This window comes from Ptychodera flava, chromosome 13 (assembly GCF_041260155.1).
Source record: "Ptychodera flava strain L36383 chromosome 13, AS_Pfla_20210202, whole genome shotgun sequence".
NCBI lineage: Eukaryota > Metazoa > Hemichordata > Enteropneusta > Ptychoderidae > Ptychodera > Ptychodera flava.
In genome coordinates, this window is record NC_091940.1 from 21,961,710 (window position 1) to 21,975,354 (window position 13,645).

Below are 13,645 nucleotides of genomic sequence, written 5' to 3' on the forward strand. Positions count from 1 at the left end.
ATATTAGTGAATATTTCTTTCAAATACATAATTATGTTAACGTTGTTTTCTCATACCAAGTTATCATATAGAAAACAGTAAAGGATCAGGTGTTTGTCATGATTTGCATATGAACAGCATATTTCATAATGATTGGTGCGCTAAGAAAGTAACAGACTTACAATTTGTAAAAATCAATATATCTCAGACATACATCTCTGATATATTTAAGTTTTCGCCCCCAGGGCACGCCAAAACTGTAACTGAGTGACAAAGATTCGTGGCTTGTACCGTGCATTTCATCAGTTATGAGCCCATGTCTTAATTCAAAAAACACACTCGCCCAACATTCTGAGCATTTTAAAAACACCCCCCCCCCCCCCCGCTTAGGAAGATCATCAGTCCCCAAGGGTCGTTGTGTACTTACAAATTCTAGTGCATGAAATCGCACAATTAATCATACTGAGTTGTAGCGTGACCAATTAATTTACTGCCTGATTGCACTTAATGTCATGAACGGTCGTCTTGACGTCGTGTAATGTACATATACAATGAAAGAATATCATTAAAGAGGAATAATTAGAGGAGATCTGCAGACCACATCGTGTAAGTCACGACAACTACGAATACTTTCGAGCTTCTCGAGCAAAGAATCGGGCATGAAGAGCTGCATGGTAGGTGCTTCAAATTGTTAAACGCCCATCACCGATAAGCTGACTAACCTAACAAAAGCAAGATTGCGATATCATTTGAGGGTAATCAGGATATAAAACAGGGCGCTAAATTGTCACACATTGGATTTGAAACATCGGTACAATTCTATCGATTGTCGGCAAAAAGTGTCGTAGTAGTACTCGTACATACATATATACATACATACATACCGATGCGGTGCATAAACTATTTAAATAACAAAACAATTTTCGCTAACCTCACCTGTTAATGAAAGTGAACATGTTCATTTTTGCAGCATTTGATCTAGAGTGGCAAATACAAAGGTCACTTTGGGCTCCCGTCTTATAAATAAACGCCATTTGGGGAAAGCTTTCCTATATTTTTACAGGGAAAATTTGTCACAAATAGATGTATCCTGCAATGTTATCCGGAAACTAAAGCAGAGTACATAGTTTGGACGAAGAAATTCCATGGTGCGCTGTTTAATACAATTTGATAACTTCAAAGTTGTACAAGGATGAGAAATAGAGATAACAACCATGGCGGACAGGTGAGCTTTAGTTTTCATTATTACTCTGTATGAAATTGACTTTTTGTTCACTTTGAGATTATCTCATTTGTTAGAATATATGATTTTTTTTATTTGCTTGATGTTTTCTTTACAGATGTAACAGAGCATTCTATTGTCCAATGGGTACAACTAGCGCTACCGTGACAGCAACTTAACCTGAAAGAAGACAAGGTTATTTTTGTTTTAGAGTATTGTGAATGCTTTTCAACTATAAAATAAATATACTGTTTCATTATTTTTTTTGTGTCGCAGTTTTTCTAACGTTATTAAATCAACTAGACTGAAATCTGCATACATACTCATACATAGATATTATGGGCAAATTTAATTTAAACGTTAATTAAACACTGTATACTGAAAATAAAACCAAAAGCTTATAACTACTTTATTTTCTCACAGTAAAATAGAATGCTAGTACAAATCAAGAAATAAAATAATATTGCCTTTTACAAATAAATTGTAGTCAAGTTTCAGTTCAGTTATCTAAAATCAATATTGGAAATAGAGCTGTATAAATAACAGCGATTTCATGGGTTACTGATGTTTTTGTTTTGTATTTGTCGTAGTTTAGGAGAGCAGGGTAGCGGGGATCGGCAGTGTCACTAGGGCGCACACATACAGACATTAATATCAGCTTGTGTAGCTATACCAGAAACGTTTAAAAGAATGTTGAACAGATTGTGAATAAGTTTGTAGACCGGCTATTAGGCGTTATAATTATCGAAAGAAAAATCGAAACAAGAAATAAGGACACTGAAACTGTACTGTCACGCGGCGAGAATAATTTTCCCTCAGTAATTGTGGTGAAAACTGAGCTTTCACAACAACCAAAACGACATATATTTGACGTTTACTGACAGCGCATTGAGAGTTTCCTCATTTAGTTTTATCAGTGTTTGAATAAGAAATGTAAGTTTTCGGGTTTACGTGAGTTTTCCTTGAAGTTGTGAATATTCATTTCCAATTGGATAATCACGAAAAATATTCATGTTTCACCATATATATTTTGGTGTTGTTTTTTGTTTTAAACTCCGATGATTATCAGTAAATTAAAATTCAGGATGACCGCTATATCAAATGTTGTGTCTATCTGGAAAATTAATTTCATATTTTCTCAAAAACAATCCAGTGAATATTTATTTTCCTGTGTATGCCCCAAGATAAGTCCACGCAAAGAGCAGAAGAGCAATTAAAATAATAGAAATATTTGAGAGTTCCAAATGCTGTCCCAAATGCTTATTCACCTTTGATATGTTATTAACATCTATTGACGCGGACATAAAAGTATCAATAAAACTCATCTACACCGAAATGAAAAATTGGAAAATATGGAAAATTTCTTCTGGATTGGTCATAACTGACAATTTATGCACATTAATTCACGAAGGAATTTTGATGGAGTGGGTGTATTTGTAAAGCGTTCCCTCTATGATGATTATTGTATATCAATTATTGATAGGGATTATGAGGGAATTCTAGGAGTCCGCTTTAACGATAAGATCTCAGATTGTTCATTTATTCTGTTTTCTTATTACTTACCACCTGAAAATTCACCCTAGGGCAGAGATTCTTGTAGTTATTTCAGTCACCTACCCTGTCAGCTGTATGCATACGATAATGAGGTAGACACTGTATTCATTTTTGAGATTTGAATGCCCGCCTTGGTAATTCAAATGATAATGTCACTGGTCTAGATGATATTCTTGACCGACAAATTATTGATCACAGTGTCAACCAACATGGACGTGACTTCTGCGATTATTACAAGAAGCAAAGTTTTGTACATTGAATGGAAGATTTAATCTTCAACACGATAATGTTACTTCTATTTCAAGTAGAGGAACTCCTGTAATCTATTTTATATGTGTACCACATGATTGTCTCAAATTTTGTAATAATTTCCATGTTTTCACTATTCAGTCAATAGCTGATACATATGGCTTACAGCATCTATTAAATGAAAGATGTAAATTGCAAGAACATTTCTTTCTTTATATTGATATCTGTGACTGCCCAGGTGTTGTTTCATCAGGTGATCAACTTCACATTCCATCCTTTTATAATTGTACGATTACGAAATGAAAATACCGTCTGAATGATATTCTAGCAAACGTTTTGTCTTCTGGTATTGCCAGGCATGCCATATTAAATATTTTGAGAGAAATTGAACATTGTAGAGAGTCGCAACAAGATTTTGACAAGATTTATGAGAACGTCTCTGACTGCATCATGAATGAAATTAACTCTACTCTACAGCACTTTGATTGCTTCATACAAAAACGTCTTAAATATCGCCCACATAAACCAAACTGGAATAATGAGCTTACTAATTTGTGGAAAGATATAAAAGAAAAAGAGAAAGATTTTGTTCGGTGCAGAGGACGGGGTTAAAGCGAACGTGAGTTGCATTTAATATTCAAACACGCCACGTTAATTTTTGATGAGAAATTACGTCAATCTGAACGGATGTACAAAAATAATGTCATTGATGATATTGAATCCAGTTGCATACAAAATGCACGTCGGTTTTGGGACAATTTGAAAAGGCCTGGGGCTATTAATAACACATCGAAACCAATGAAAGTTTACGATGATACTGGTAATATTATTTGTAGTGATACTGATACGTTGAACACTTGGCATCGTGAATATTTGCATTTATCGTCATTCTGAGAATGTAAAGCTTTCTATGATAGGATGATTTTTCATAAAATCTTCTTGAAAATGAATATTGAAGTTCCGCTGTATCAGTATAATGTATTCTTCAATCGGAATTTCACAAGTCAAGAGGTTAGAAAAGTGTCTTGAAAGTAAAAGCAGGCAAAGCTGTTGGTTTAGATAAAACTCCATACAAAGTGTTGAAGAATGACAATGCAATTTTAGTGCTCCACCACCTACTTCAGCTATGTTTTGATTCGGGAAATGCTAGACTATGATTCAGCTATTTGGGGTTACGGTAAAAACCCCAAGTGTGAGTCGGTTCAAATCCATACTTTACTGTTTTTAGGGGTTCATAGATTTACACCAATTGATTCTGTATCTGGTGACATAGGATGTAATTCATGTCAGATGCGAAGATACATTTGGATACTCACGTATTGGAATCATCTTGTTAACCTTGATGGAAACAGACTAACAAAGAAAACGTTTCTCTGGGACTATGCTCTTCAGTTGTCCAATTGTTCTTCTGATGCATTTAATATTTATGATGACCTGAATTTTGATACAAGTGGACTACTTCATGTAAACTTAAGTCCAGCCTCAATTCGTTTGCGACTTGAACATTCAACTGCTTTGTGTGAAAGTGTAAACTGAAAACAAAAACTTAGAACATATGTGCTCTTTAAAACTGACTATAATTTAGAATGCTATGTATCGATGTTTGTGTCGCGTGGACGGCGATCTTTCTTGGCCCGATTTAGAGCCGGTGTTTTGCCTTTGCGATTAGAAACTGGAAGATATTGGGGAGAAGCTGTTGACTATAGATTATAGTTTCTATAATCGAAATGCTACAGAAAATGAGACGCACTTTCTTTTCCATTGTAATCTTTATGATGATTCGAGGAAAATGTATATAAATTCAAATACTGATTATGAAACTTTGACATCAAATACTGAAAAATGTAAATTTTGGATGTCTAAAAACATTAAAAGGGAATATCATAGTTCATTGACTATGCATTTACGATTTTCTCACCGGTGAGAATTGAAATTCTCACCAAGTACAGTGAGAATTGAAATTCACTGGCGAGAATCATCAAGACTCGCCGTTCATTGGCGAAAATCAGCAAGACTCCCCATTCATTGGCCAGAATCAGAATTTCACTTCTCACTGTACATGGTGATAATTTGTTCTCACACTTGATTTTCACCAAGGATTGCATTTCTCACCAATCTCCAGTGGAGATCAAAATTTTCTAACCGAGAGCGGTGAGAATAGGAACAGATTCTCACTGATTGCAAGAAAGCGTCATTTTTTCGCTCTAGTCTCGCAATTTTTCCCTATAGTGTATTCACATTGCGGCTCAGTCACAATCAGGGTGCTCTAGAGTGTTTCACTTTTGTCAAAATTTCATCTTATAGACACACATCTAAATTAACTAAATTCACAAAGCTTAAGGTTTGATACATATTTCCTTGAAAAGTTGTGGACCAAACTTTCTCAATATTTCCATGGAAACCAGTTCTTTATTGTGTTGACACACAGTCACGGACACTACAAAATATTATGAGTTGATGGAGAAATAAGATAGTAGACTATACAACATTTGTACAATATTCTTTTTAAAAGTTTAACCACAAAATATATACATCTGTTGTAGAAATAAGGTGATATTATCAGGATTTTACCCAGCTTTACATGATTGTCTGCAAAATGATTTCTTATGAAAAAAATAATTTTTCATTTTTTTCTCCCCATGAGCTTATGATTCCTCTAGTTTACAGATTTGCCCTTTAGTACATTTAAGTTATGTTTTACTGCAATTGTTGAAGTCTTTAGAAAACATTAATAGTGTTTGCAGCAAAATTTTGCTTATTTTTTGTTAGTTTTCTAGTCATTTTTGTAGCATGGTAAAAGCGTCATGGACACTACACATTCAGGAATATGTGTGTGAAAGATAAGATAAGATAAGATAAGATAAGATAAGATAAGATAAGATAAGATAAGATAAGATTAGATAAGATAATACTTTATTGAGTCCCATTACTGGTAATTAAGATGTCTGCTGACATACAAACTCAGAACACTACAACAATAACAACAAACATCTCATCGAGATCTGTTAAAAGCCCTATTAAAATTCACAATTGCACGGGGAATGAACGAATTTGAATAACGGTGGGTTCTAGAAGCCGGCAGTCTCAATCTGCTGCTTCTGTCAATACGTAAAGTGTCAAATTCATGTCGAAGTGGATGTGAACTGTCTGCCAGAATACGCGACAGTTTTTCCTCAATTCGCCCTTGATAATGCGAGTCTACCGACCGTTGTTTCTTACCGATAATCATCTCTGCCTTCTTGATCATTTTATCTAGCTTTCCTTTCTCATGTTGTGGAATGTTCCCACCCCAGCAAACAATACAGTAGTTGAAAACACTGGTTATCACAGCTCCATAAAAAGACGAGAGAATGTCATTGTTGACGTTAAAAGAACGCAATTTTCTTAAACAATATAACCTGGAATTAAGTTTCTTAATGATAAAATCAATGTGATGTAGCCATTTAAGCTTATTATCGATAACAAGACCTAGATACTGATAAGTATCAACTCTTGCTACTACTTCACCCTTGATTGTAACTGGCGCAGGATCACTTTGTTTTCTTCGAAAATCAATTATCATTTCCTTTGTCTTAGCAACATTTGAAATTAAATAATTTTTATCGCAATAGTTGACAAAACGGTCTATCTCATGGAGGTAATCAGTTTCGTCATCACGATCAATTAATCCAATCAAACTATTGTTTATTATAACCAGTAAACCTGTAAAATAGTATGATTATGAGAAGAATTGATTACAAACAAATCAAAAACATATTATTAAGGAAGTTTGACATAAAGAATATTTGTGGTACTGGTATTTTTCAATAACCAGAATAATTAATCAAAAATACAACACTGAATGCGAAAATTCTTGAGACAACTGGAATGTAGACAATGATATCTGGTATGTAGAAAATGCTATACAATGCAAAACTGTCCTAGTAACACTATAAAGTGAACAATAAATGATTTACTGAACATTTGGTTTCTAACATATTATTGTGATCTGTATTTCAGTACCGTCACAGACACTACACATTTGAATACTTAAAGGGGCAACTTCTTTATCAGTTCCAACAGACAATATTAAACACAAATTCTCTATATCAAAAGTCTAATTAAAGTCATGAAGAGTATAATATAATACTCTCTTGCCACTCATAATGATATTTGTAGGTGACTGGAGTATTTCAAGTATTTGATCAGCACCTGTTGTTTATAAGGGGGAAAGAGGTTGCACATCTGACTATTATACGTGGTACTGCAGTAGTGTGGGCTCCATTATGAATCTTTGTCAATAGTGATGTTTATAAGGGGAGGATTTATCTCCTGTAATGATATTTATCTGTTTTATCCCCTTGTTGTCGTTTTAATGTGTTGTTGGCTTCAGAAAATGAAAGCCAACATTTCCATATTTTTATCTTGTGTTGAGATTTTTTTGTGAATTTTGTTTTTTGTAGGCTGTTATTGGGATCCAGGGAAAGGGTTTTTAATGTTTCGCCCTTTTCAAGTTCCTCCCAATATTTTGCAAGACTTTCTTTCAAGTCTTTTGTTTTAATGTATGGCCTATATGTTGTTGTGAAGATTAGATTATTTGTTGTTTCCTTCTTTATTTTTCTTGTACTTTTTGTTGAGTTCACTTCCTGTGTTTAATTTCTGTTGTATTTCTAATTATTTCTTTTTTCGTGTATTCTCTGTAAATTAATTTGCTTGTAAAGAAATCAACTATCTCCTTGATATCGTTTGGGTCATTGCATGTACAGAAGTATCTGACAATTTCACCTTCAATTAGTCCTGTAAAGTTTGATTTGGTGACATGATTCTCTGTGCAGGTATTGGAATGTTCCAATTTAGTTTTGTGTGGGTTTTAATATCCAAAATATTTTCTCGGTTGTGCCTTGGGCCCTTCAAAATTTTGACGTCGAGAAATGTTATTTTTTCCTAGTGATTTCTTAACTGTTAATTTAAATGTTGGGTGCATTTTGTTTATTCTATGGCTGAACTCTGCCAGTTGGTTTTGTGTTCCACTAAAAATCATGAAAATGTCATTTCTGAATCTTTTTTCCAAAAGTGAATCACATTTAGGTATTCAGAGATGATGTCCATTTCCAGTTTATGAAATGCAATCATGGCAATCTCCAGCAATGCATTTTAGTCCATTAAACAGCCACATATTTGGCGGTAGAATTCATTGTTGAATAGCCCAAAGACTTGAAAGAAAGTCTTGCAAACTACTGGCAGGAGCTTGAAAAGGACGAAACATTAAAAATCCTTTTCCCAAACCACCCAATAATAACCCCCAAAAAAGAAACAAGAACATAAACGACACACTTGTCAAAACAAAGTTCACAAAAAGAGACAAAATGTTAACAATAATCTAAACACATGAAAAAAATACAAAAATATTGGTGACATTATTTGAAGCCAATAACATGTGAAAACATTAACATCAACAAGTATAACAAAAACAACAAAATATCTGACACAACAACTTAGGAAAGACAGAACTTTGCGACTGTTATAAAAATGTAACTTCAGCTGGTAAACGATAGAATTACCTGCTTGATTCGCTGTAACAAGCAGTGTCTGGATTTGGTGCACGGACACTACGGCTGTCACGGACACTACATTTGGCCACTTTTTGATACACTGAAACAATACAAGTGGTAAATGGATTATATTTTTATAACACATAAGGAAGGCAAACAAGGCCACTTTGGCTAATGACATCAGATTTCTACTATCTGAATGTGGCTGAAAGTTATGGGGGTGTCACGGACACTACAAAATGTTTGGACAAAAAATGGGGACAATTTTCATGATTTGTCATTCATAACCAATACGTTGACCCTATAAACATTTAGTACCAGCTAATCACAGTTGGTCTTCCAATCAAATAGATGTTTTAGGAAACATTCCGCTAGGTAATGTTTTCCAAGTGATAATAGAGAGATAAATCAATGTTGTTGTCAAAATATAAAAAGCGTAACGACACACCAATTTCACTTGTTATCATGCCATTTCCATTCAAATCCATGTATTAAGATGAAATAACTTGCAAAAGAAAGAAGAAATGCTTTTCGATACTTTAAATAATCAGAATAATCGAAAAAATTAATCTAACAGTTTCAAAAAGTGAGTGAAAAAAATGTGCTTTTTCAGATGAAACAGCGTAACGCCCATTTCGACCCGTTTTTAGGGTACTTTTTTCACTACTCAGCTCAAAATCATCAAAAAAACTCCATTTTTTCGATGGGGCCTGTTTGGTTCTACTGGCTGTTTCATATTAAGAACAACGTTTCATTAAATTTTGCTCAACATTTTTTTTATATTAGAGCGTAACATGTCAAAATCTGTCTACAGCACCCTGATTGTGACTGACCCGACTAGTGATGACATGAGCAAAATTGAAATTTACAAAACATCCAATATTGCAGCCAAACCACTTGACCGCTCAAAATGCCTTTCTCAAACTTGATAATACTTGTTTTTGTGATAACATGTGTAAAATTTCACGTCAAATTGTCTGTTGGCTCTGGAGTTTAAAATTTTAATAGATTAAATTCTCATATGATGGCACTCGTTAGATGAGCACATGTTGTTCCTGAGCTCCATAAAATTTGTGATTTTCTACTTCGGTCTTTTGTTGTCTTATGGTGTTCTTCCTTGGTTTTGTATGACGTTCTTATGAAGTTCTAGAGACCGTTCCTGAACTTTTACAGCCATTATGCGGACGTATTTTGAGTGTGAGCCGGGATTTTCTCGTTTTTGGCTACGGCCAAGTATTGTACCCTGTACATGGTCACCAGTCAACAGGTGTTACTCTGCATAACATAATGCAAATTTAGTGCTATAAGTAGCATGAGAACAATGCCAAAGTGCAACGACTGTGGAAAGACCAGAAATGTGAGCTCTACTGAGGGTGATCTCTTCCTCTACCGGGCCTGCAAAGGGAAATATTTTCCGACGACAAAAGAAGACAGCGACTCAAGTGAGCACCTAAACGCAGATCAAATCTCAGCCAACTTCGTTAGCAATGATATACTAGCAAACGAAGGCCATTTATTCAAGGCTGTCGTGCCTGCCAACTGTACTAACGGCTATCGAGGAAATGAAAACTGCACAGAATGCGATGTTTTCGTCATTTGGTTGAAGACAATGGCCAGAACTGATTGTTTTGGTGGCTGTGGCTTGCACACGTATTGCTCATTTGCATAATTAGTGATTTTAGAAAAAAGCAATATACATTGAGAACGACTGCACAGAATTTGATTAGATTTGCTACAAATGTTGATCACACCAGGATATACCAACCGTGAAAGATATTAATGAGTGACATGAAAGACAATTGCTGATTTCATTCCAACTTTTCCCCACACAGAAACTGGCCAGCTTGGAATTATAACACATGCGAAACGCGTATGTGATTGGATAAAATGGCTGTTCTGAGCATTTGTAATTACCCCTAGGCCTATGTACTGGTCAGACATCATGTTGCTTATATAATAGTAGTTCTGAACATAGACAGCAGAGGGGGAAGTCCCCTCTTCTATCTATATTCTAAACTACAAAAAGCTGTTACACTACTTAAAAGTTTCGTTTGAGACGCCATGCCGAGTTCCTTCTCAGTTGGTTCTGAGATAGGGGTGGATTTAGATCAGACGGTACAAGAGAGCAAACGATACAGAAATTGTGTGACGTACATTAGAACTGAAAATTCATCTACATTGAAATGTTGAAATTATTGTACAGTATAGCAGACGAAAAATCCGAACTTCGGTCATATGTTTTCACCGTGACGTGACGCAACAAACATGGAGATGGCTCCATGCAACAAATGACTCAATCGCCAAACTAAAACCCGGATTTTTCACGACGAGAATATAGAGAAGCTGTCGGGGATGTTCGAGGGGCTAGAACTGAAACAAATCGACATCAAATTGTTCAAATTGGTGAAGGTCATGTCAGTTCAGTAAAGATAAAAAAACAGTCAAATTTGCAAAACACGTGGTTGGGCCGAAAAAAGAAAAGTAAATTCAATGGTGTCCCACCAATCCACATTGGATCCATGGAGTAAAAAAATATGATGTCCCCTACATCACAGACAAGGTCTGTGCCTACATAGATTGTTAATACTAAAGGAAATGATTCAGGGTCAGCTTGTGTTCTCTAAAGAGTTGCCACAAGCTTTAACTGGGTGCTGAATGTATCCATTCAATCTCTCTATAAAGAGAAAAAAAATCATGTTTTTCTAATGCACCATAGGTACGATGCTGTGTGGACCTTTGTGTGCATGTTCCGTTCAAACACTGTTACCCTGCACCACAATAGAGGGACGAACACAAATCACCATACACAGACTTAGGTGGATGCAAAGTTTGCAATGACAAAGATCACATGTACAATAAAATAAGGACCTCGGCTACTCCTTTGGCGGCTACACACGCGCTACTCAGCTCTGCTTGGCAGGGCTATAATACGGCTAAGGCGTAGTCATAGCTGAGCACTCTTCACTCATACCGGCCGTGGGGCTAATACCTGACCATCGCGCATCGGTTGATACCGTGGCAGAAAATTACTTTCATAGTAACCTCCGTGACTTTATTTTTAGGTCACGCGTATGTCAGTCCAAGGAGGTAAAAAGTTCTCTTCTACCTGCATGGTTAGTCATGGAGCAAGGAGCGGAGCTAGCACCTCAATGCTATACAGCAAACATTGTGGAATATCTTGGTCATTGCATGCTCACTGTGTTTTGAATGTCATTACACACAGCTTTGCTAGGTTTGCATATTTTTCTCTTTTTGATGAACGTTAGTGTTGTTATTGGAGGGAAATGAGTAAAACCAACAAATTTGTCTGGCTTTATTCGGAATCGCAACTGTCTTGCAAAGAGCATGGAGCTAGCTCCATGCAAAGAGTAATCTGAATTCGCTGCCCACATATGGGGATAGTCAACCTGATGTAATAGCCATTCCCAGATTTCCATCGATAAAGTGTGTGCGTAAACAAGAAAAGTAAACTCATGAATTTTAATAGACATGGTAGATATGGCCGATTGAGCCCAAATAGGCCATAGCAACCACGACTAAATGTGTGGGGGAAAAGCTGTCATGTTCATATTTAATGAACTTTCCTAATTAGGGATATATATCTGAATTGATTAGACTAAAGTTGACGAAACTTAGTGTGTGTATTGAAGATACTATGATTTAACATTATCGAAAGTTATTAGGCATTTTAACATCGGTCAATTCCTAATTTGCATATTTAATGAATATATATACACTGCAAGATCCGAGGTGCAAACTTTTTATAAACTTCCCTCTCGGAGTCGGTAGTATAAAGGTACTTACGTGGGGGGATAGACTTCGCTACTCGAGGCAAACACGTCATCAGCAGCTAGCCTACAATGGTGAGATTTGGCTTGAGTATGATGTAAACAACTCACTCATACAGTGCCGTGTTGAGGTAACTTTCGCCAAGGTATTCACCATGCATCACCTCGCCGACCGTGCGTTCAGCGAAACATTGGTACAGTAGAAATAGGTCCGCTTTACACAGGCATATCCTTCCATGACAAGCAATCAAGTCCACCATTCTTGGCTTTATTTTGTCAATACATAAAAGAAACTGAATGTACAAATTTTACAGAATGTTTTGTACAGTATAAACCAACACTCCCCACGCATTAGCTTTCAAGCGTAGTGTTAATTTAGTTTCGTTACACTTCGCAACACTTGTTCTCATTTGCATATAACTTTGCACCTCCTTTCTTGCAAAAGATGGATATAAAAGCGAATCGACTTGACTAAAGTTGACGGAACTTGCTATATACAGTTAAGATACTATGATATAACATCATTGACAGTCATTTAGCATTTTCACATCAGCCAACTTTGTATTTGCATATTAAATGAACTTTCCTAATTAGGCGTAACTACATTTGTAACAAACAAAGAAACAAAAGCTAAATAAACAATACGAACACAAATACAACTCTCCATTGGCCCTTTATTGCATACGGATATAATCATTTATAACAAATAATTAAACAAGTGCGCATAAAGAAACAACAAACAAACAAACAAACAAGGAAGGAAATAGAGCTTCCTGTGATTCTCAAGCTGAGTATATTTGATACCTCTGCTCCACATGAAATTACACAAGGTGTCCAGACCTATTCGCCAACCTTAAATAGGGTAATAAAATACACAATATGCAATATTATACAAACTTCTAGTACTAACGTAGCTCAAGGGTCATCAAAGTCATCACATATTTACAAAAGATATTTCCCTGCTTGTCATCATGTAATAAAAACAGAACTCTAGCCCTTACAGTTGCTGAAATATATGAAAGTAGGCATCCAAAAATTTGGAAAAAATGTTTTTGTAGCATAATGGTGAAATTGCAAGCGACTGAAAACCAGCTCGTGGGGTGCAGGTAAGAAAGTTAAAGGTCAACCTATACATTTTGAGAAAAAATGTTTAATCTAAGAAAAGGCAACTCTAGACATTGTAGTCATTAAGTAAGGTGGAAGTAGTTCATAGGTCATCGGAGGTCATCCAAAACATTTGATAAAAAATGTTGGTGCCATACCTATGCATTTGGTATGTTTGTTCTGATGAAGAAGATTTCTTATGTTAATTATGGTTATCG

General features: G+C 35.6%; 1 long non-coding RNA gene across 1 annotated transcript in view; it reads left to right on the forward strand.

Annotated features, from left to right (window-relative positions):
- The first annotated feature begins 569 nt into the window (after window positions 1-569).
- The window catches only part of LOC139147825 (uncharacterized), a 31,533-nt gene continuing 18,457 nt past the window's right edge, over window positions 570-13,645 (forward strand). Inside the window, exon 1 of the long non-coding RNA XR_011555806.1 lies at window positions 570-653. This is a non-coding gene — a long non-coding RNA (uncharacterized lncRNA). The remainder of the gene's footprint in view (window positions 654-13,645) is intronic.